At 47.0% G+C, this 25,169-nt stretch overlaps 1 protein-coding gene across 8 annotated transcripts in view; it reads right to left on the bottom strand.

The window, feature by feature from the left end:
* Positions 1-22,790, bottom strand: part of GLCE (glucuronic acid epimerase) — a 67,259-nt gene extending 44,469 nt beyond the window's left edge. For 2 of the 8 annotated variants that reach the window (XM_087743548.1, XM_087743562.1), the window contains exons 1-2: positions 22,388-22,444; positions 5,409-5,508 (exon numbers count right to left, since the gene is read on the bottom strand). The gene's annotated coding sequence lies outside the window, so the exon portion shown is untranslated. Of the gene's footprint in view, positions 1-4,238; positions 4,269-5,408; positions 5,509-14,064; positions 14,084-22,206; positions 22,326-22,387; positions 22,446-22,748 lie in introns of those variants that run through there. The other 6 variants (XM_087743560.1, XM_087743550.1, XM_087743556.1 and 3 more) reach the window with 6 other exon arrangements.
* Positions 22,791-25,169: the final 2,379 nt, after the last annotated feature.

Here is a 25,169-nt window from a genome sequence, read left to right as displayed (position 1 = left end):
CAATATCTTTGTCAAAAAACAGCAAGCAATTAAATCTCCCCTACACACGGAAACATGTATTAAAGCTAATTACTGTACATCGGTCAATGTAATTGCAACTCAAATGCAAGATGGTCCACGTAATTAGTTGGCACTAATGGAAACCTCATAATGCAACAAACGTACTAAAACACTCAGCGTCGAGAGTATTTCCGCGCAGCACCAGGAAGCCGTGCTACTTCTCTTGTCGAATTTAAGGAGCACTTTGCCAAAGAGAAGACGGATGGATATCGACACCTGGAGTCACTGAGGTCCTCCCACCTAAAGGAAGGCGCCCAGTTGATGGAAAGTCCCCCAGGCTCTGGCCGCAGCCTGTGCGTGCCCCGGCCCGGAAAGCTGTTTGGGCTCACCACCGAGCTGCCCGGGACCTGCTGCTCAACAACTTCATTTGGGCACATCGGCTTATCCGCTTTGATAGCCTCGTTAACACACCCAACCGAAAAATATTTTGTTTTCCCTTTTGCTATTCTTGTTAGCTCAGCTTCCTTTTGTTCCATTTGAGATTACCCTTGCTGTTGAGAAACTGCTTACACACTCCAAGATACTCTCAGAGAGGGTATGGCAACATTTCCCAGCCTTCGGCTGGCTACTGGGCCAGCTTCACTTCGATTTATACCGCTTGGCGATGCTCAGAGACACTCTGCCAAAGCGGGAACAGCAGGAAGATAAAGGAAGATTTGCAGCTGCAGCAAGCGCGGGAGCTCCTCACGTCAGGACGCCCAGAGCATTATTAACTCCTCGGGCAACGAGAACACAGCGACAGAATTTAACAAGCATCTCTGCTGCACCTGGTACCTCCTAAAGCACGAGAAGAACCACATGCTTAGGGAAGACCATACTTTACAAAGCCCAAAATGTTGGGCAGAAGACAAACTATTTTGTTGCAGGTTTCACAGAATTAGTAATTAGTGTTACTTAACTATTAAGTGATTTTACCCCTTCTGCCAGGTGTGTTTCTCCAAGAGGAGGAAAAAAAAAAAAAAAAAAAATAGTTTCACCTTCTGTGATGGGCATGGCTCAAAGACCAGGTTTTGACTGCAATGGCAAATCTTTTTCCGATGACAGAGGACTAATACAGGGCTGGGTGCAGCACGTAACCGTGCCCAACCGGGCAAATAAAGGCCAGCACGCGCCCGGTATCACCACAGCAGCCATCAGATGTGTATTACCCTACGAGCCAAGTCTGCAAGCAAACAGCACAAGAGAGATTTTATAGGAGAAAAGCTGAATTTACTAGAAAAATTCTTGGTGAGGCAAGTTTTTCTCAGAGCAAATGGCCGTCACTCTCCTTTGTAAAGGCTGATTGTTTGCAGGCTCCAACAGCTGTCAGTCAGTTTAACATTTTGCCTGGGTTTGGTTTAGTTGCAGATACCTGCCCAGTTCCTCAGTGGTTTTGAGCTTGTAATCTAACATCACCGCTTATCCACCAGTAACACGCTCTGGCCTAATAAACGAGTGGTTTAACGCACATTTAGCGACTTATTTCAAGCAGGTACAAATTAACCAATCCACCTTTTTGCCATCTGCTTGGAGAAAGTAATTCCCACATTAGAGTAATAAAATATGGTGATGTGACATTTCCACAGTAGCTACAGAAAAGCAGGCTTGGGCACAGCCCCCAAAACACATCCTATCTCACCTCTGCGGGGAAACGACACAAAACACACCAAGCTTGCAGAAATTTCCAAACAGAAGCTGGGCCTTTGGAAAAAAAAGAAAAAAAACCAAAACCACCTTGCTGGGGAAGCAGCTGTGGATGTGCCAATCTATTCTCCACCACAAACGTAAAATATGGAGGAGAAAGGGAAAGCTTACACATCTGTTGCCAGCAAGGGAACTAGGTCACTCGAGAAGCAATTAGCAGGCTCGCTGTAACGATCTCCCTCCACCCAGCCACGGTGCCTCAGATCCCCGATGAGCTGGGAGGTGGCCGCGCAGGAGCGCCGGGACGGGCACAGGACTGAAACACCCCTCGTTTGAGCGGAGTTCAGAACAACCTTCTGAAATGACAGTTTTTCAGATGCTGCTAGTTAAAAGTTAGCTGAAGTCTTAATTAACACAAAGCAGAAATATAAAATGAAAAGCTTAAAGCTCCTCTGCAGTCTAAAGGCCGCTGGCATTTTACCGGGGGACTGACGGAGGGCATCTTAAACTTCAGCAGGTGCCCTAGATGCACAGACTCAGTTATTTAAATATATCATAGACCAAGCAACCTAGAAAGACTTCATCCTAATTACAGCTGAACAGTTACCACTGAAGCACAAGTAGAATTAGAAACCACCACAGAATTATTACAGAAAAAGCTAATTTAACAACCAGCTCTGGAAACATTAACTGCGGCCATCAAGAAGGATAAGAAGACTTCACAGAAGAGCATCAGCCTCCAAAAATAGTCTAGAATGCCCTGGCTGCTGTGGAAAGGCAATATTGACCTGGAGATATTACATGAAAGACAGACTGAGGCAGGAGTCGCAGGCACGACCTGGTATCCACGGGCATATTTAGCACGGGGTTGCAGCCAGCGGGTTGCTCCTGCCTGTAGTAACCTGGTGCCTCTAGTAGCGTGCAAGACGAGTGAACCCGCAGGCAAAATGTTCTGTTTTCACCAAGTTTGGAAAAGTTTCTTAAAGAAGTTGTACCCGTACGCCCCCACACTCCCCATTGCCAGGAACAGAGTACTGCCCTAAAGTTTCTGTCCAACAGCCGGTCAATATGCAAGCATAAAAATAAAATTAATACTAACCTATTTTCTTCTGGATGCTACAGGCTCCCTTTTTCATCTAGAAAGTCCATGAATTCACTCTTTATTTTCTTTCAACACCACTGACAGCCTATAAATTATTACTTTATATTGCAGGGCATCCAGAGGCTCCAGCCAGGGTCAAAGCAACACGCTAGAATAGAGGCACTGGCTCCAGAAAGCTTCTCAGTCCTGGTCTATCAAAATATCCTTTTAGCGGATGCTGTTTGTATAGAATAAACCATTCAGTCTATGTCAATAGCTTCTCTGCTGCTGTTCCCCCTGGCAGATTAATTATCAGTCCACCCAGATCTCTTTCACCGTATTAACTGATGCAATGTCATTTAAAACATATTAAATACAGCAATATACCAAACTTGAAAATTTGAATCATTCATGAAGGCGAAAAAAAAAAAAAAAAAAAGTCTACACAAAGCTAGGAAATTTTGCAAACATCATTCTTTCATCTACCACCCTCCTCTGTATTTTTTTAAACCAATACTGAACTTGGGGGCAATTAATATCCGATACAGTTCTAAGAGCAGCAAAATCATTTTTAGCATCTCCTTCAAACCACTGTTTCATAGCATCCATCACTTAGAGGAAAACACAATCAAGACAGGAGTCTATGAATACCTCTGCTTTTTCTCCTGGATTCAATCTAGACTGCTTCTAAATACGTATAATGCCTAGACTACATTAACACATTAAAGCTTTGTAGATTGCCATCAGTGCTTCTGCGGCTTAATTTCATCCGTCCCTCACAATTCAGATCTTCAACTACTTTCATCCTAAAGAAAAAAAAAAAATCACTCCACTTTAAATATAAAAACTCATGATGCTCACATAAGCAGATTGCTAAGCATGTTTAAGAGGATATCTATTTAAAACCTGGCAGCAAAACTTTATTCCCCTACTAAACAGGAGTATTCTCCCAGATTCTATTGCCGCAATGTTAATAAAAAGCATATTCTACGATCAGTTAAGCTTGAAAAAGTCTGGGAAGGATGATGAGTTTGACAAGTCAAACAATTCAGGAGTAGACTTGGAGAATATAGCAAGTGATAGAAGAGCGAACATTTTAAGCAACTGATTAAAAAAAAACCACCACAAGGGATTCAGTGTGTTTGTTTTTCACTCCAGCTGCACAAAGGATAGAAAGGCACAGTGCAGTATCACAAAATGGATGCTTTTTTGCAACCACCACCTTAATTTCCAACCAAGTTAGTTTGTCCGGCTAAAAATTCATTTCCTACTTCTGACTGAAGATTTTAATTGCTAACACAGATGTTCTTTTCGGCTCATTCAAAAGTAACGAGAGAATTTAAGACATTCTGTGCCCGAGACAGTCCTGCTGCACAAAGTAATTGGAAATGACAGATCACATACACCAGCGCAGGCCTGACGTTTGTACATCAAGTTCTGAAATAAACCTCGGCAGATTCACAGCAGTACTCACCCCAAGCTGAACAAATGCAGCAGCAAAAGCCTGAAAAACAAAAAACTTACCAGTTTCAGATTAAACACATGAGAACAGCATGCATTAATTATTGGGCAGAAGTTTAAAGTTTCCTTTAATCATTTTGAAACGCTTTGAAATCACATGTCTGGTATAGCAGCTCCGAAAGAGCTTTTATCTTTCAGCTGTAACGCAGGAGGCACGCTGGAAACCCCAGACAAGATTTTCTACCTTCCAGTTTTGGCATCTCTCCTTTTGAATTAGCTTTCCTAAAGTTGCGCACAGCGAGATATACCACAACGAGTAAAGAAACTGTTTAAGTACAAAATATAATCACTAAATTTAATACGAGGAGAAACTTATACTTGAAAATCAGAGTCACAGAAAGCCAAGCTTCAGTTTAATACGTGTATTTTATGTAGCATCCCAAAGCCTCTATGCAAGTACAACAGGTTAAAAATCCTGCCGCCTCTGTGCTACCGAGCTCGTGCTTACGGCACGGATAATGACACACAACACAGAAAAGAAGGTCATTAACGTACTCCTCACATACAAACACACAGCTAGGCGCATAGCACGCAGCCCTGCTCTCACGCGCCGCTCACCCGGAATCGTTCACCACCGATACAAGCGCTCACACTGGAGTAATTTCTGGATACCATGGTAACATAACTCCAGCTCACCAAGTCTCACCTTTCGTGAAATTCATGCAACTACTACCTCTCCGAAGTGAGATTTTTCACCACCTCCACCCTATTTCTTCCCCCAGCGTCCTTCGGAAGTTACCAGCCTCACTTACCGTCCAAACGGGGAAAAATAAAAACCTCGGAAAATCAGGTTTTAGGTGTGCCAGCCCTTCAGCTGTACAACAAAGCCGACCCGCTCAGCTCTGCCCGAGCCCCGCAAAGGAGCCGGTGGCGGCCCCGCGCGACGCAGCCTGCTTGCTTTCCTCTGGGCAGGCTGAGCCCGGCCATCGCCACCGCACCTCCCGTAAACACGCAGCCATATGCCTTCTGCAGCTGCAAGTTATTAAATTGGATGAACGTTAACCATTTAGGCATCGACAGCAGGCTAAACGTTTTAAACACATTACAGAAACTCCAGCCCGAGAGTTAACCGAATACAGACATTTATTAAGCAGGGAACAGGGAGAATCTGCTCCTTTCTTACCTTAAGCAAAGGGAGGTCTCTGAATTCTAATGCATCTCAGATTTTTCAACTTCAAAAATATATCGGGTGGTGATTTGAAGTGATTTCCCTCTCCGATTTCCTACAGGGGAGATGTGAAGAAAAAAAAAAAAAAAAAAAAGGAAAAATTGAAGTACTTAAGGATCTGCAACAGCCATCGGAGTTGAATTCCCCCCCCCCCCCCCTCTATCTGTAAAAATCCTCTTATTCAGTCCTGTCTGCTCTTAAGACAGCACCGCTGACGAATTTCAAGGCTCAGCTCTTGACATGCAGAATCACTGAAGGATCAAGAGCATAAATGTCACTTCCTCCAGGCAGCACATCAACTGCAAAGGAGCCTAATCTGCTCTCCCCGCCGCAATCCTACCCAATCGAGGCGCAAATCCTGACATCTGCCTCATGCAGAGCTTTCATTAAACGTCTCTGAAGAATTCCAATTTAAAGCCCCTATCTAAAGGATCCCAGTTTTAGCTAAACCATTATGTAGTTTCACTTGAGAAACTGCACAAGTGGAAGAATATAAACTGAAAAGCTAATAAAACAGAAGTCAAAGACTAACCTTGAAACAAATTACAGCTGGCTACATCTGAGCGGTAGCAGAGGCTCTGGAATTATTAAATGAGCTTCAGAAGAGATTTAACTAACCAAATTCCACTGCAATGCTTTATTTATGATATGTGTGCCGGTCCCAAAATATTTGCTAGGGTTTTTCCATCTCCTTTATTGCTTTTGCATATTTCCTAATCAAATCCAACAGGCACAAACCCTATGGAGGCTGTAAGTTGGGTTGTTTGGGGTTTTTTTGGACATTATTTCATAACGCAGTGGCCTAAAGTTCCTTAAAATAGAAATTAGGTGTCATGAACACTACATCCTAAATACATGCTATATGTGGATTAAACAGAAATCAGGACACCAGCATCGACTTGAAACACCATATAATTAACTCCTAAAACGGCATTTTAATGGTCTCTGCCCTTCCTCAATTTGGCAATTGCGTGTATAATTACTCTCTTATTAGCTCTCTGCATCCTTCCCTTGCATTCCCAATTTAAAATTAAACAAAAACTCTTCTGTTGGAGTTTGCCTTGAAGAAGTCTTGTTTTAAAAGGATTACCCATCACTAAAAGCAAACTGGAGTCCATAAAAGGAGGCTTATTTGTGCACTTGAAGTCTATTTCTTTAGGTATCTAATACGCACCTGGATCTTTTAAAAACCTATTTGAATTTTCTTACTGAATTAGCTCAATAAAGTAAATTTTATCACCCATTAAAATTTATGCCAACGCAACTCGAGCCTGCACGGTATTTCTCCCTATAATCCTCTTGCTGGAGGCTCAATTTAATAAACAAAGGCAGCTCTAATAATTCAAATCTTACTTTCAAAGATGTGATGTGCCTGTCAGAAGCTTTCTGCAACACAGTCAGTGCATTTCTTCAGTCTCTCTCCAAGGCTTTGCATACGCTTAAGCCTGCGTCTTGCCTTTTGAATGCTGATAACTACCGTGGTTCTTTTCCCTCCTTTAAAGGATTAAATGCAACCACACAGACATTTTTATTAGTGCATCATGCACCATTAAATTGTCAGCTTGTCTTCCACGATTCTCTTTAAAAAAAAATAAATACGTGGCCTTGAAAACATCTTAACAACAAAATACTCATTTTCTTGGCACTTATTTATAAACTGAAGCAAACAAAGCCAAAATCCGACCAACAAAGCACCAGACGTGTTTTCCTCACAGCCAGGTTGCGGAAGACAAGAACCACTCTACACACAACATGTATTTTTAAAGACTGCGCAGTACGTTCACGTAACATCTACCGGAAAGCCCTTCACTTGGCTCCCCCAAGAGATTTATTTATATTATTTAAGAGCTCACCCTAACTGCCTTCAAGTGCCAAGGCGAGAACTCCCCCGTTTTGTACTCTGGTCATATGAGAACAACTCCCAGAGAAGAAATACAAGTTTTTAACGGGAGAAAGCAGTGATACTTTCATCCGAGACAGTCCTCCATGCATGAAGGATGATGCCGACACATGTGCTACGTGTCCCACACCAAGATGATGCCTTAGGCTCCTCTGCAGCTCCTTCCTAGGGGTGCTCTGGATCTTTAATACCTCCCTTATTTTTTGTCAGTATTTCTATCTGGGAGTGAATCGGCTCTTTTTCATACACTGGAGCTTCCTTCTCTCAGACTCCAACCTACCGCCGAAGACGTCCAAAATTTCCTTCAACGGGGCTGTGCCTTGGCACAATTTTCAACCAGCCCTGCAACCCTAACTTGAGAAAAAGCAGCCGGCCCTGCAGAAAGGCAGCTCCTGCCCAAATTGTACCTGTTTAGAGGATTCTGCCCATACACATCTTTTACCTTGTGTCTCACTACCAAGTTTTAAAAGTAACCAACATGTTTGAGATGTTTGACTAAGAAGGCACAAGACCCATTGACACTTTAGATTTGCACGTTGCTTCTGTTTTTCAGCACAGGCAGCAGCAACCTCCCTGCATCTCTTCCTCGAGGAGAATTCCTCTCTAAAATACTGGTAAAATTGCAAAAACTGTCATAGTCCTGTTCAACGGTGATGCAGTCGGTGCCAGGCAGAAGGCCCCTTGCTCTCTGCTGTCCCTGGATGGGCAGGACCGGGCTGGTTCGTTACAACCGGTCAGCAGAGAATAAACGAGGAGCATCCCCGCAACAGCTTGGACACAGTCAGGAGAGTCAATCTGGCCAAGTTATGTTTCTGTCTGCTCCTGGCTTGCGGAAAGAACAGCTGCAAAGCCTGGAAATAAACCCAGGAGATCGCCTGAAGGCTGAGCACGGAGCAGCCAAGCAGGTGCGTTACCCCCGTTTCTCTCGCAAGGCGAGCCCGGCGAACAGCTTGCACCGGGGGCTAGGCGAGGGCATCGCTCCAACAGCAAAGAAATCCCCGCAGGTACCTTCAGAAGAGGGATGGAGATCTTGCCGCAGTCAGACATTCAGCCAGCTCCACGAGGACTGCGGGAGCTAGAGGGTGAGAGGACAGGAACCACGCAGGAGGTGGCACAAGTGACATTTAACGCAACCCTGAGGGATGGAGAGCGGCTATTTTCTGTTCAGAGGAGCCCAAAGCCACGTTGGAAGCAGCAGCCCAACGTGCCGGCTTCCTCAGGAGGCACCTCAGCAGAAAATCACTCGACTTGCAGGTTGAAAGCAAAATTCACGTACACGCAGTTGCACATTTATCAAGAGCTTTTACGAATACACGCATAAAACCGAGAGATTTCTAACCATCAGCAGAGTCAAGTTTTTGCTCTCCAGTCTGAGCCATCTGCTTTGTTTTAAGCCTTGCTCCACTCAGCTTCACATCTCCAAACTCAGCTTCAGCGCCGAAGCGAAGCTTTGGATTCCTTTTGTTATATTTCTGAAATTATAGCGATTCCAGCACAGTTTGGTAAGTCATTAATACATGTAACTGGGCGATTAGAAGCCTTTGCTCGCAACCTGCAATTTCAGCACCCCCACAGCAGTGTTATCAGATAACGTGTTAATAACCCGCTGTGTCTAAATACGGTGTTACAGCGATAGGCATGTGCTGGTTTCAGAACGACAAAGCAAAGAGCCAAGCACGCAGATTTTACACAATCAATTCCAAACTCCCGACCGAAGATGAAATCCTGTTTCTAGATATAGGCTAACGCTTTATAAAACACTGTGGGAATGCAATACCCTAAACCACAATTAAAACAGCAAGGACTTGCTATGGTTTTTTTTAATATTTTTTTTTTTACTATTAAATTTAATTTTTAATTATTTTTTGATTTTAAAAAAAAAAGGCTTCTTGTAACTGCCCACAACCTTAGAAGGTTGTAACTACCGTAGGAGGTACAGCCTTTCCAGGAGCAGGGTAAGGCTGGACAACAGCTTTCGTACAAAGTTTTAAGACGCTCCCTGGAGGGAGCCTCACATCAAAGAACAAGACTTTTCCATCTTCAATAATGGAAGTTTTGACTGTAGACAAAGCCAACCGGAGAGGGGCCAGGCCAACGAAAGCCATGGAGGAGACGAGTACTCGGCCTCCCCAGGAAGGACTTGCAAGGGGAGAAGCAAGAGGATCTCATCCTAAGGCTCTCAGGATACATCCCAAAGAGATGGTCCAAAACCAGTTTAACTAATTTTGTTCATATTACTCTCGTGAATCCACAAAAATAACATTTTCTCTTCATGCCCAAACAGGAGGATTTTAATCTTGTTTCTATTAAACAGAAGAGTACGACCTCGTATTTTACTTCGGTGATCTATAAAACAGAATTTGTTGTTTCTAAAGCCCAAGATTATTCAGAGAAAAAAACTCTCTACTCCGCTTTCAGCTGTTGCACATTTCTGCCACTGAGCCACATCTGCAGCCACAGGCAGGACGCACAGCTCCTTCTCCGAGCCGCGTTTTAACATTTTCCCGAGTCAAGACTCTGACAGATTCAAGTTTCATAGTTCAGATCAGGCATCCGACATGGCCATAAACCCCAAGATCTGAATTTCTGCTCTCATACGATGCCCGTTATCAGTGCAGCTCCTCTAAATGTGCTGTGCCCATCCATGGAGACAGAGACGGACGTATTTTCCATAACCCAGCGTTTCCGTCGCCTCCCGGCTGTACAGGATGGTGGTACGGACAGTCAGAAGAACAACGTGGAAGCTGCAACCTGATGTCTCAGCTAAGATGCTGAAGGCCAGCAAAGACTCGTGGGTTTGAGGTTATGCATCAGCCTGCTCGAAGGAGGAGGGCAGAGGAGAAGAGGGGCAGGCACAGCAGCCTGCTTTCCGTGCACTGAACACACCGAGTTTCACGCTGACATTTGTCATTTATTAAGAGCGCTTTTCAATTTAAATAAGGTGGTTAAAGTGATAGCACCCAATTAACTGCTCAGTAGGAGAACGGCATTAATATGCATGAAACATTGAAAGCAGACGTGGGATTCTTAATTGTCTGAACCCACATGCAGCAAAGCTGCACTAATACTGTACCATCCTCCCCCCAAAAATATTTTTTAAAAAAAATCAGTATTCATTTCAGTAGCTGGTTTGGGTCCATTCTGATTTTTGCCCATTTAAACACCAGTGTTCAGTTTTACCCAACTGTATTCCTGGTGAGAGGGGAATTTTTGGTCCCATAGAAAGAGGAACCAGCCTGACTCAAGCCCACGGGGTTAAACCAGACTAACCCGGGTGCTGCAGGAAATCCCTGGATTTGAGCCACCGAGGCCATAAAACCATCCCTCCCGAGCGCTGCCATTCCAGTGTTCAATCCCAACACGGCCGGTTTTTCTGACTGCAATGTAGTGCAAAATGGTTATTTAGAGTTAAAAAAAAAAGTGCCCATTTAAGATTGATCTCCTTGTCTTACAAGGTGGGGGCTCTGGTGGGTTACAAAAAAATAGGGTCAGACTAAATTATTTTGTAGGCAGTTCCAGGCTAACTGCAGAGAACTGCCTGCCTCCGGTCACCGAAGTCGAGCAGGAGCTCCCGCAGCTCCCCGAACCGGCAAACCTCGGCTGCGCGGCAGCAGCACCGTAAGCTTTGCTCTTGCAGCTGCGCTGGTTTTATCGGCGTCGGGTTTTCCATCCTCGTCAGCCCCGTGAGCCTCCCGCAGGCAGCCCCAGCCGGCAGGAGCGGGATGCCCAGGGCTCCGCGCAGACTGCTGCTCCCCATCTAGACAAACATTAAGCTTGCGGTGCAGAAGGGTGGAATAAGAATTTTTTTAAAGCATGTCCCGAGAGAAATGATTGCAAATAGCAGGAGACTGAACTGTACGTGGATACCAAGGCGGGGGGTTTGCGATGCACAGAAATGGTATCGAACATCACGCAGGACCTGCTGCAAACCATCAAGGAACTTCATCCCTGGAAGGAGAGGAGCGAGTGCCAGCAGAGGGCACTCGGATGCCAAGAGAACAAACCCACGGTGCGCAGGGCGCGGGATGGCTCAGCCAACACCTCCATGGCCCAGGAGAGACGAGTTTTGCCTTTAGTCCTCAAGCAGTCGCAATTCCAACGCGTTTGATCCAAGGTCTAATTTCAGGCTCTCTTCCAGCCACAGCAAAACGCCTCTGCTGCCAACTCCCGTTTCGAAGGGTCCCTGCAATCCCGCGCACTGGACATGGGTGGGTTTGCTTTGACAGCAAAAACCAGAGAATAAGAAACCCCGCTCCAGTCCCCGAGGAGTCCTTCCACTTTGGGAAACTGTTTAAGGGGAAACGCGCACTACTGTCAGTCGCGCCAGCTGTTAAAATAAGGAGAAAGCAATGCCACAAGTCAAGCCAAGCATCTTGTTAGATAGTTTTTACGCTGCAACATTTTGCAAAGAAAGCTTAAATCTTCTTGGAGAAGCGGCCAACTTTATAGCAGCAAAATTTGAAATTCGCTGTCAAGCAGGCAGGGGACTTGTTAACAATCCCGTGAGTACTGAAATGCAGCGCATCACGAGTCGTATCTCGGCAAGGTAACCTCCATTCGCCCAAATGGAAACTGAACGTAAGGACTGAAACCAGTAGGACCAGTTTCAATTGTCGTTAACCGGGAGGGGGAAAAAAGTTTTACTGGTCAATGGTCCTTCTGGAGCAAGAAGCATTTTACCACAGAGTATTACAGATGGTCATTTTAAAGTAGTCATCACAGCAAGGATTAAGCCTACAGTTAGAGCATACGTCTCCAAGCAAATGCTGTGAGCTGTGCACCTTGGATTGTGCACAGCGTAAAATACGTGGGATGAGAACTGCACGCTATATAACCCATGACAGGGAAAATGCAAATGTTTACATGCACTGTATAAAGGGGGAAGACTGATAGTCGCATTTTTTTCATTTACACGGGTTTAAAAACTTATATGCAAGACGCTCTTAGTATCACACAGGTGGACTCGAGGCAAAAGCAGAACGCGTGACAGACAAGAGCCTGCAAAACCCCAAATCCTGCGTGCTGCTCCACCAGCACAAGAACGTGCACCTTGCAAGCACTACACCCCTAGGAAATGCTGAGAGAGCAAACCTGACTGTTCCAGGGCTTGAACACCTGAACAGACCAACACGCACACTGAACAGATCATCTTGTGAGCTCCTGATACCGTGCCCTTTTTATAAGCACACGCGTCAGGAGACAAAGCAATTTAGTAAGTGTCATGAGAAACGCAGCATCACCGTAAGTCTTCTGACCATGAAAAACGGCCATCAAAATGCGACGGTTCGGTGAATGATCTGTAAGCTTTTGTTTTCCCAAGCCACCAATACCATATAATGTTTAAAAAAAAAAAAAAAAAAAGTATTTAGGTAAGAGACTTGAGAATTATGTCTTTTAAAAGGTGAGAACCTGATAAATCTCACTCCTGCAAAAAAGCCAATTTTTGCAAATAGCTAAAAACCGTGTCACAATTATGCATTACTATACAGCCTGCAGTGTTGTGGCAGCCCATTTGCATATCTATTACTCTATAAATTTTACAGTCCACAAATACCAAGAATACTTTACTGTTACTGAACGCCAATGCCCAGACTTGCCTTTCTAAGAAAACTCAGAACCGTACAAAATCCTTGGTCTAAAGCATAACATTCACTGCTGGTACTACTGTAATTCTCAGCTCTGTGACCCACTCGGCTTAAAGTTTAAGAATAAATTCACTTTCTATGTCTGTAATACCGCTGTAAGATATAAGGCACCAAATATTTACTTCTGGATGTAGTTCAAAGATCAAATATGAGTTTAAGGACTGGATGTGTATTGTGACCGACTTTCTCCACGTTATACCAATAGGGATACAAAACCTCCTGTCCAGAGCAGTAATAAACTACGCAGTCAGTGATAAAAAAGCCCTCTATTGAAACATCTAGTGCAAATAAGACCTGTGACTATTGAGGAAAGCATCTGGCAGACATCAAATCCGAAAGCACACCTCTCCTGGCATCTGTCCGTTCTCACCGCTCAGCAAGGCGCTGATCCTACCCCTACCGATGAGCGTTCAAGGTTTTTGATACCGCATGTCAAAAATGAGTTTGCGTACCTGCACGGCTTATTCTGATATAAGGCAATTTCCCTACCAGAGGTAAGCAAATATACGCCTTTCAGTAACTACGGAGGATTCAACACGAGGGCATGAGTGTACCTCCCCTCTTTTCTTCCAGTGTGATGTTATTCTGTATATTATGCAAAGCAGTCCAAGTGTTCCGTTAAGTTTTCCATAATTCTTCACTTTTCCTGATAACATAATAGAAATGGTTCTTTTAAAAGTCTAATTCCCAGCAGGCTTAATATGAACATTCTCCGAGAGTGCTGCTCATGCTTAAAAACAGGCATTAAACAGCTAAAACATTTGATGTTTGGAAACAAAGTTACCCATCTGCCAAGGGTTTTGGAAGCATTACATACCACGAAAGATTTTCTGTTCTAAAACCATTTCATGTTAAAGAAAAATCTCCAGACATGCAAAGCTTAAAGCTCAAAAATAATCCTTTCCACTTACTTCTAGCTCTCCCTTGCAAAAGCATTTGTTTACTGTGAAGCACCAGTTTTGTTGCGAACAGCCACCCGTCGCATAAGATTGAGTATTTAGATCTACCTTACATCTACGAAATAATGGCATTTATAAATTAATCATAGCACTTAAAAATAACTGACCTACTTTGCTCGGCCACCTAGGATTCTCTGCGCGCAAGCATCCAAGCTACGAATTACCGCCGTGCCAATGGAAGTGTGAAGGTGCTGCACATCAAGCTGAGATTTCATGGCGAGCTGCTGCACAACCCGCGCTGCGTGCGCGCTTAGCTGCCTTCCAAACGCCGCCGCGGGGGCTCGCCAAGCCTCCCAGCGTGAAGGACCAGTTACCTCCATCAGGTTTCCTCAAACAGAAGCGCTGCAGTCCTGGATCGGTGGCATGCTCTTACGTACAGGAGGTACTTGAAGCTTCGGCTAGGGAGCAGGGATTTGCGGCAAGCTCGTTGTCTGCTGAGGGAAGCACTGAAAACAGCTTAAAGGAAGACAAAACAATGCATCCCTGGGTTGCAACGCACCCATGAAGCTAGGGACAGGCTGGAAGACAAGCCCAAGAGCAGGCGGGGGGACAAAGGCAGCATGCTCGGGGTGAGAAACAGCCTGCTGCTGGCGAGGCCACAGGCACCACGAAGCACTTTTGCAAGCTGAAGGGCAGCGGGACATCTGTTAACACCGCGCGCCGAGCGCTGGGGGTCCTGGTCTGTCCCAGCTGCGGAGGTGACCGAATTCTTACCCTCTTCTAATCCTAAAACCTGCTGGCTTTAAGTTACCACTAACATATGGCTGAGCAGGATGAAGCTGTTCCTCCCACCTACCCAAAAGCGAGTAGCTTTCCTGACAGCTTAACTTCCTGGGAAATTCAGTTTTTTCCTGGAAGAATACTCAGTACACGAAAAATATAGCGAAACCCACTACGATGTGGAGGAAGGTGGCTGTCGTTGTACAAAGCCTGCAGATCTCCGACACCTCGGTTCTGGGGCTGACAATATAATTGAGATTTTATCTAAATTCACCTTCTGTATGGCAGCTCTGGCGCAAATTTGTCATGTGGGCAAGGAAAAAACTACTCAAATCCAGTTATAATGTGAAGTAGAGGTGCACAACTCTAAGAATAGATTAAAAAAAAAAAACCACAACAGCTCCAATTATACTCAGCATCTTCCCTGGTCTTCCACAGATGTCTCGTCCTTCATTTCCTTCATCTGTAGAGCAACCATAGTGCTGTTCACGTTCTTCATTTAGTTATTATCAACTAGTAGAAAACCCGGCAAGCCTACGGCAAGTTATTTCTGTGTTTCCGTGGTTAGGATAGCCGCTCACAGCCAGTGGGACCAAAGCAAAGCCCGGCCACGCACCCGTGGAGACGGCGGCCCCCGGGGGTGCGGACAGCCCTGCCTGCACCTGTATTTTCCCTTCGAGTACAACCAGACGGTCCCAGAGCAGCTGGCGGATCTCACCGGCAACCACGCATCACCAAAACGCTTGCCTTCTTTGCAGTACGAAATACGTGACCTATTTTGGTTTCTCAGCTACATGGAGAAACAGTATATAAAAAAAAAAACAACAAACAAACCACATTGAGAAAATTACTTCTCCCTTACTGCAGCAGAAGATGCTCTGATCTCATTTGTTGACATTTATCATTAGGAAAAGAGACATCTGAAAGCCCTACGAGGAGAGCAAAGCTTCTTAGGGTTTTTAAGAAAGCCTACATTAAACAGCAGGGATGGCAAGAGCCGATTAGTCCTTCAGCTTGAGATACACAGCACAGTTAACACAATTTTTTATTTTTTTTTTAAAGAACTTAACAAAATCGGCTAAGACAACATAACCAGCAGCCTTCATATTCAGGTACCTTTTTAACAGGGGAGTTTGATGAATAAATACATCTCAAAGTCATAGCTCAACTTCCCGAAAATCAAAGTTGACATTTTTAACAAGATATGCTCAAGAAAAAAAGCAGAAGCATAAATCAAACTGGCATGGACACAAAAAAAAAAAAAAAAAAAAAAAAAAAAAAAAAGAAGGTATTTTCAAAGGGCCATCCACTTCAAACCACAAGCCAGAATCCTATTTTCAGAAGAGTACATTGATTTGACAGAGGCTTCTGCGGATGTATGACATCTTCTCTCTCTCTAAAGTCTTGAGACACTCAGCAATGAAACACGTCCAGGCCAGCTCCCTGACGACGCTTTGCTCGCTTATGAGAACTGGTTGCAAATGCAAACCATGCTCTTAAATAGTCAGCTCAATAGGCAATTTAACAATTCATCCTTAGATCTGTTCAAATGCTGCTTAAAACAAATCATTAGAAAGAAAATCAAGCCAGCAGCCAGGCATTATTTCTTATTCAGTCAAAACAGTATCTAGCCACCTTGTAGAACATCAGACTACACAAGGCAATCCAACAGCTTTTCAGGGAAAATATAAATCAAAAAAAAAAAAAAAAAGTAAAATCACATATAGTGTGAAGGTTACCTGACTGGATAACCTTCAGGTCCATTTAAACAACTCCGCTCTATCTATAAATGTGGCAAATACCACAAGCATTCAAAAATGAAATGGAAATACCAACCACCCGGGTTAGGAAGCCTGCCGATCTGAAAGCTCCAGGTGCTTTGTGGGCACATATCCCACCATAAGCACCAAGAACTGCACTTGTAGGGCATGATTTTTAAGGGTGATTTTCTTGCCCCAGTTACCTCTGCAGCCTGGACGGCACCGAACGCCGGCAGCCAAGCTAAGGGGCTGCTAGCGCAGCAGGGTAGGAAGCGTGGCTGACGTTCGCCCATTTCGACTGACCGATAAAAGCAATTTTTTTACTTCTTCAAGCATTGTTTGCAGGAATTAATTGGTATCTTTTGGTACTCTTTGAGAAGATTTCTATGGGAATTCAAATATTTAATGAATACAACAACTGGTAAAAAGAAAGCTCATTCTGTTCATATTTAGATTTCCTTTTTTCTTTAAGAGAAGGAAAACAGCAAAAACACTTCTTCAGGAAAACCGCAGCCAGGAAGAAACGAGGAAATCGTTTCACGTTCAGCATGGAAAGCAAAGTTTAAGAGGAACAAGGCTGCCTTTTCGCACACCAGGCACGCTTACCGAAGGTGAGATCAACCTTTGGTATCTGCAAGATCGAGAAGTGCAAATAAAGATCCTGAATTTTCAGCTCCGAGGGAAGCCCCACAGCCTCACCGGCTCTAGGAGCTCCTGATAAACCCCTTTTGTTTCAAAACTTTCTGGAATTTCCTGCATACCTTAATGCAATTAAAAAGAGGAAGAGAAACGCACCAACAGCCCCATTTCCCGTGCTAGACCAGCTCGGGGACGCTCCTATCAAACTTGCCTCTTCAGAAGTCTTCTCACTGAAACACACAGCTTAAACTAAACTCACAGGCACCCTACAAGGGACACAGAAAAAGCTCGAATGCTCTGGAACAGACTTTGTTTTTCATGGCAAGAAGCAGGACAGAAAACACCGAGCTTGAATGAAGCCACTTTAGAAGCTAAACCAGGCATTAACCTTCTTGGTTCACACCACCTACGAGAGGATCAAGCGCTCTACCACCAAGCCAAGCTCATTTTATGCTCGCTCGCTCCAGCTCTGTTCTTAGCTTGCTTTTTCACGGGTCTATGCATTAGCCCGAAAACCCAGCAAATGCGGGTCACCCCCACCGCTGCCATTTGCGGCGCACGTGCTGAACCGTGGTACCTCCCCAGTGCCTCCTCCGGGGAACATCCAGGGCAGAAATGCTGGACATGGAAACACTTGGCTCAAGCGAGCTTTGTTAGGCAGACTTTGCTCCTTAATCCAAATCATCTACGCACGTCTCTCAATCTGGATCCAAACGACATGCACGCTTGCTGAACTTTAAAAACCTTACCTGCTGTTTTACATATTCTTAAACTTATATTGCTGCGAAAGCCCATTTGAAAAGAACCTTAATCAAACAGAAACCTTATTGTTGTCAGCCTTACCAAGGTCAGCAGGAGATACATTTTACAGCTCAAGCTAAAGGGTCTTTTTTTGAGTGGCTAACCTTACTACTTAGCATTTACGGTTGCTTCAGAAAATTCTGTGTTAAGGTTTTTATTATAATGAAACAGGGAATACATCATTCCTGAAAGAGCCGAGATTCAATGCTCCAAAGTCTCTATCTATACGGTAGATATTGCACGGGCAGGAACATGGGTATTCCCTGAACATCTTAATTTCCAGAAGTGAGACTTTAGACAACAATAAATTCTAACTCCTGAAAACATGGCCAAACCAATTTATTTTGTGATCAACAAGCTACATATAATCAAGAGTCTGTAAATCAGATTTTATAAAGTGACAGCAGCCAACTGGTTCCCATATCAGGGGACACCAGCTGATCTTTAACACTAATAAAACAAGCAATATAAATGAGGAAAAAAGAAAAGGTGGCATACTTGAGATAAGACACTAATTAAAAGCTCATTTCCTTTGGAATTAGCAGTGAGCTTTCTTTAGAAGGATCTCATTACCATGCATTTTATCTGTCACCTCCAATATTTCAAATTCAATATTAACATTTAAAACACAGCTCAGAAGCTATGCGCCGTTTTCAAGTAAACTTGGTTAAATATTAGCTAGATCATGACAAAGTCTTTCTATCCGGCCGCAGGTTTGCGCGCCGCTTCACCCAGATTAAAAGCAAGCGCCAAGGCTCACCTGTGGCTCTGTCGGCAAGTACGGCACAAAGGTCGGCGGCGAGGAGGGATTACAAAGCCAGCAGCCCGCTCATCGCGCACAGAGGACGTGCCACGTTCCAGCGCCGACAAGACACCGAGAAGGAGCGGGAAGCAAAAAGGATGCCAAGAGGAGAGAAGGTGAAAAAACAGAAGGAAAAGCTGCAACTGCGGAGCACAGGGGGGAGTCAAAAAAATAGCGAGTGCTGATAGGAAAGCAAATTTACATTTTGTTTTAGAAATGCTAAGTGAAAATCCAGCCTAACTACAGAAAAGCTGAAGTTGCACAAGGCTTACTCGCGTGAGCAAATAGTCCCCAACTACGAGCGTTTATTCCCCAAATTTTATTTAGGAGCATCAGAATTTTAGCATTAGGGAATAAAAGGAATATCACAAAATGGCAATATTGTAAAAAGGGGAACATCTTCCGACATTTTAGGTCTGCAGCACAAGGCTAAACTGATGAGTCAACTTGCTTTGAAAACCAGCAGAAATTAGACCTTAAAGTTTTGACTGCGGCTCAAACATGAAAGCTGGTTCATTAAAACCATACCCAAGTTCTAAAGTATCCAGTTTAAGGAGCACTGCAAGTAGATGCCTTTTAATCTTAGGGCTCAATTAAATGTTCAGAGAAAGACAGCTACTTTAAATGAAACCTCAGTGAAATCCAACTTCTTATTTCCCTTTTCTTACCAAAGGAGTAGAGATCCTGAACAGAAAGAAAGAAGAAAACCACCAAAGACCATTAGGCAGAAAGACCATAAACCAGCAGTTTTGGTTATCACCTGCTCGTGTTACAATGGTACTGTGGGCCACCAGTGCCACTCCTGCCAAATACTATTTTGGGGGGCTTTCAGGGGGGGGGTTATGGTTTGTTTTTTTCTTTACACATTTTACCTAGTTCTCTGAAGCAGTCACCCAAGACCTCGTTTACTGCAGCATGCGCGCTACCCATCGACCAGCGCACCTCTTGTTTTTCCTGCTGGAGTAGCACTATAGAGTCAGCATTACAAATGGGAGCACTATTGTTAAAGAATCAATTGGACAATGAAAGAGCTAAGGACACTTGTCTTACAGAAAATTACTGTCAAATGCTGCCAGACCCAGCTTTCCCTCTTTCTGGGCCACCAGCCAGATACTAATCATTTCAGGTCCCTACTAATTTTTAGCCGTGTAACACGCTGAGTGATACAAAAGGGGCAGCTTTGTCCAGGCGGTGCTTTAGGATACTTTTATTGATTATTAAAAAAGAAGAAACTGCTACTATCCCAAATGTAGGCAGTGACATTATTACCTGCTGAAAACTTAAAGGACTTCCCGAGGCACCACCTGAAGGGACACATGCCAGTATCGCCTTATTAAAGCAAGCCTTCCTACCTTCTTAGAGCACAATGTCAAAAGCCTGGAAGCCGGGCAGACAAAATAGTCGTGGAAGTTATGCCTCATCTTGGTACGAAGGGATTCGCTTTTTTCAAAAGGTACAAAGAGTACCTGGATAATCGAGATGCCTTTGACCTCAATTATATTTATCGATCACCAACTGTATCAGAAGAGTTAGCGGTTCACTGAAGTGAAAACAATGCCTTTAAATAAACAGAGTGCAGTATTTCACCCGGATTTCACAACTATGCCAAAGAACATCTCAGCAGGGCAAGATGCCTCTACAGATACATTAAATATTGTTAACGCTTGTTACAAATGGCCAAGTTTAGAAGCACGTAACGTCCTTAAAAACCTTCCTTGCTTGGCCAGCTGTAACTAGGAGAACTATTAACTACTGTCAACTCCTGCGTCTAATGGAACAAGCCAAAAGGCTCAAGTTCCTAATAGTAAGGAAAAAAAAACACCACCCCAAAACCCCGCACTTTTTGTGTCTGAGGTGCCGCATTTCCCTGAAGCCAACAAGCATCGTGTGGAAGAACTGGAAGATCACGCTCCTGTGTGTACGCTGATCCTCTTCCACTAGCTGGGAAGCTGTGAGGTATTTGCCTTTGCAACGTTAAAATTTTGCTTTAAGGCACAATATATTAGCTGAAGCTTTGCATCATAATACTCCTATCATGCATCCTTCATACGATTCTCAAAATGGGCAGGAGCAGAACAGCCCACGGACGCTCAAACCTATCTGCAGCTATGGCGTAAGCACATCTTATTTGTGTTCTCATGACTTTGCCTTAACATGAAGTGCCCAAAATCTCTTTCGTTACAAGAGATCTTCCACAATCTCTTGTGCAAGGTGTGCAGCAGCTGATCAGCACGCTGTATTCAAAAGAAGACACAGTACGTATGATCCTGGAACGTATGGTCCTCATTACCCGAGTACTCACCTGCACTCATTCCAGCTCTCACAAAAACCATAAGTAGTACTTTAATTTTCCCCTTCCCAGAGAGCATGTTGATGAGGTTTTCTCCTCTTCACACTGCTCAAGTGGGTGTGAATTCCAGAAGGCAAAATGAGGAGAACATATAGGTCACGTCTCTTTGAATTAAGTCCCATTAAGGAGGGCGACAGTTCCCGTACCAACATACCTCCAGCACAAAAACCACTTAGCTGCAGCCTTCCTAACAAAGATAACTTCATCTTGTTACGCCTGCTACAGCGCTCGCTTAGAGCACGTAGTGATCCTTCACGTAAATAGGTTTACAGGTGGCTGTTACTTCGCTGATCCCAGAAACACCAGGAAACCTGCTGTTTGCTGGTACGGAAGCCGTCTCAGAGCTCAGTTTGACAAATCTGACGCACCTTAAGCTCCCAGTGAAAAACTAAAGAATAAGAAAGCATTCTGAGTTGAGCTTAGCTTTACGGAGCGCTGACTAAGCATCTCAGCCTTACTGCGAGTGCCTTCATGTTGGTTTTGTTATACCCCGACGTCTTGGGTACGGACACAAATGCATGCCAAACGCCTTGACGGGGCAGAGGAGCACCACACCTGAGCAGGAACAACCCACCTCAGCATCGTCCCCAGGTCAATACTCAGCCAAGCCGCTCGGGCAGCGTCTCTCATTCTGTACCAGGTGCCAACCTCCGAAAACACTCGCCCCCCTCTCGCCTAGCAGAAGCTGGTTGCACGGTGCGGTTAAACACGAGTCCTTGTTATTCCCGGGGCCTCCCCGGGTATGGTACACAAACCCCCTGGCACCTCACCGGGCAACAGCCCCGCTCCGCTGCTGCGGCGAAGGAGGCGGCTTCGCCTCCCCTCGAGGAAACACACCGGGTTTTACCTCACGGCGAGGCCTCAATTAGCGCAATTACTCCTTCTAGAGTTTGGTTCACCTTGAGTTGGAGGTTTTCCAGGCAGGACTCGCAGCGGGTGGAAAGCGGAGGGGCCCTTCTGCGTACCCCCGCGGACCAGGGCCCCTGTTCCTGCCTTCTCCTCAGCGGGCTCCCAGAGCCATCCCAAGCCTCCCAACTTGGGCTGAGCACGCCCGGGGAACCCACGGCGGCGCGGGGTGAGGCCGCCTGGCCCCGGCTCCCTCCCCAGCCCACCCCCACAGCCCCGGACCGCTGGATGACCCAACCCGCCGTTCCCACAGCCCCGAGGCCGCCCTTACCGGCCACCCGCTGAGGGAAGAGGGGCCCGCCTGGGGCTGAGGAGGGGGCGCGGGGCCGTGGCTCCCCCGGAGGGGCTGAGAGAGGCCTCCCGGGGGGGCGCGGAGGGGCGCTGGGCCCCCCGCGGGGCGGGGGCGGCGCGGCCGGGGGCAGCGAGCGGCGGGCGACCGGGCCGGTTCCTACCTGCGGGGGCGCGGGCCTCGCTGGCGGCGGAACCCCAGCGCCGGGGAGGCGGGGGCGCACGGAGGGGCCGCGCCGCGCCCCGCCTTCCCGCCGCGCCGCCAATGGGAGCGCGAGGGGCGGGGCGCGCCGAGGGCTCTGGCCAATGGGAGCGCGCGGCGCCGGGCGCGCGGCGCGCCGTGATAGCGGCGCCGGCGGGGCGGGGGGCGGGGAGCGGCGGGCGGGAGGGGCCGCTGCACCGGGGACACCGCTGCACCGGGGACACCAGCTCCCGCCGCTCCCGTACTCCGCCCCCATGCCGCCCCACACTCCCTTCCCCCTCAGCCCCGGCCCCATCCCGCTCTAGCCACCAGCACGCCCCTACCTGCGCGGTGCCGCCAACATGGGTGGCGGGCGGGGCGGGGCGGGCGGCGGGGCCTCCCGGGGAGCGGCAGCGCTCGGCGGCCACGGCGGAATCCCAGCGGCGGGGGCGGGGGGAGCGGGGAGGGGAGGGGAGGGAAGGGGAGGGGAGGGGGGAGCGGGCGGCCCGGCACCGCCCCCCCACTTCCCGCGAGAACGGCGGGCGGGGGCGGGGCCTGCCGCCGACCAATGGGGTGCGCGGGGCTCGGGGAGGCGGGCCTACCGGGCGGGAGGGAGCCGCCTATTGGCTGCGCCGCGCCACGCCCCTTGGCAGCGCGCACGTGGCGGGGGCGCGGGGCGGGGCCGTGGGGCAGCGCCGCGGCCGGGGCGCGATCGCGGCGGTGGCGCCCGCCGCTTTGACTGGGTTTTTTTAATTAAAATAACCGCTGAGGGGGTCTTTTAGTTAAAATAACCGGCCAGGTGCTTAGCAAGCCTGCAGGGAAATGTTTTTCTGCGGCCGGGCTTTCATTGTGCCGCTGCGGAGCCGGCAGCTGTGCCCGGGGCTGGGCCGCGGCCCGGAGGCCTCTCCCCCGGCCCGGCCCCGCGGCCTGCAGGGTGCAGGATCTCAGCAACACCTGGTAAGCGCTGGGGTTGCAGCTGCACCATGGTTTCCCGAACAACTGCAAGCATCACCTTTTACAAATTTTATCGTGCTTTTTTTTGTCTGGTTCTCTCTCGAAGTCGTAACTTACCCAGACTCCCGCCAGGAATAAAACTCCTCGTCCCTGCGCAGGCGACAGACACCCAGTTTCCCTTCAGCCGCTTTTAGCTTTTGCCAGCAGCTTCTGTAAAGCTGGTTTGCTGGTTGCAAGCAGCGCTTGGCTGTCCAAAGGCTGGATCCTGCCCGGGTGGGTCTGCAGAGCCTCGCACGCTGCCTCTGCACGTGCACAGCCTCGCACGCTGCTCCTTGCAAACCCCTCCTTTGCATTTCGCAGCCTTGCCCGCTCTGCTCCTGCCCTCGGGGCAGGGGTTTGCTGCCCTGCTCCCCTTCCCCTGCACCCCCACAGCCCCGTGGGCTGATTTTCCCTAAAGCTCAACCACCAGCTCCAAAAAAGCCGTTGCCCGGTGCTGGTGCCATGGGCCAGATCTGGGAGCGGGGAGGTGAAGCTGCTCCGGGAGCAGCACGGTGCTCTCGGACGCGTGGGCTGAGCACGGGGCCCTTTAACAAGCGACAGGACAAGCGCAAACGGCGTCAAGCTGCGCCAGGGCAGGTTTGGGTTGGGTATTAGGGAAAACTTTGTCCCCGAAAGGGCTGTCAGGCCCCGGCCCAGGCTGCCCAGGGCAGGGCTGAGTCCCCATCCCTGGAGGGATTTAAAAGCCGGGGAGATGTGGTGCTTGGGGACATGGTTTAGTGGTGACCTTGGCAGCGCTGGGTTAGCGGTTGGACTCGATGATCTTAAGGGTCTTTTTCAACCTAAACGATTCTGTGATCCAAGCCCACCTGTCTCCAAGTCTTTTATACCACTACAGACTCCCCATGCTAAAATCCAGGTTCAGGGAGCTCCAGCTGGAAATGGTGGATTGACCTTCCACTGATTTTAAATTAACCGAGTAAGAAGACGCTCAGCCACTGCCTTAATTACAGCATTATCTTCATTACTCATCAGCAGACCCGGGAAGGTATTTACTAGAGGCGGGGACTCGGCATTGCCACGCCACCTTCACCGCTTCGCCCTGCGGCTGCAAAGCACGGTCCTTCGGTCCTTCGGTCTCATCTTCTCCAGTGTGAATGCAAGAGAGCCCCGGCACGCGGTGTGCGAGGTCTGGCAGTGGAAGGGGGGGGGTGTCACACACTGGCGTGCACTTAATTGAGCAAGAATGTGTATAAAAAGTGCAGAACTGGATGCCGACCTTTGGTTATGTTGCATGAGCTGGTGAAGGTCGTGTGCTGCAGGGACCTCTCGGACGCTGGGATTCTGGTGGCTTTGCAAAGCAGGAATAGTCTTAATTATTCTTTTAGCTTGGCCCAAAGATTGTTTCCATGGCAATAAACACACGTACACACCCCGCTCCTTTGTCTAAGTTATTCGTTAGTCTTATTTGTCACACACCGTGAAAACAAAATCATAGGGTAAAACGCAAAGAGATTTTAAGATAATGAAAGGTTATTGCCTTCCGCTGTTCCTCTTTGTGCACAGAGGGAGCGTGCGACCGGAGCCAGCCGCGCCGGGAAATTTCCATTGCAAATGAGTTCAAAACCCCACCAAAGCTTTTCCATACTTTGGCGGATGTAATTGGTCGAGCAGAAGACAGGTTTCTGCTTTCACGTAAGAAGTTCTTGAAGTGCTGTACAGGAGGTATCGTTAAATGAAAAAAAAATAAATGGACTGTTTCCTTCATTAAACTGCGATAGTAAAAATAAGGTGTCCGGGTAAAACTTCAAGGC

The sequence above is a fragment of the Nipponia nippon genome, unplaced genomic scaffold, assembly GCF_047370975.1.
Source record: "Nipponia nippon isolate SJK-2023a ecotype South Korea unplaced genomic scaffold, ASM4737097v1 scaffold_9, whole genome shotgun sequence".
NCBI lineage: Eukaryota > Metazoa > Chordata > Aves > Pelecaniformes > Threskiornithidae > Nipponia > Nipponia nippon.
The sequence above is the reverse complement of the archived record's forward strand: the minus strand, read 5'-3'. Positions and strand labels throughout refer to the sequence as shown.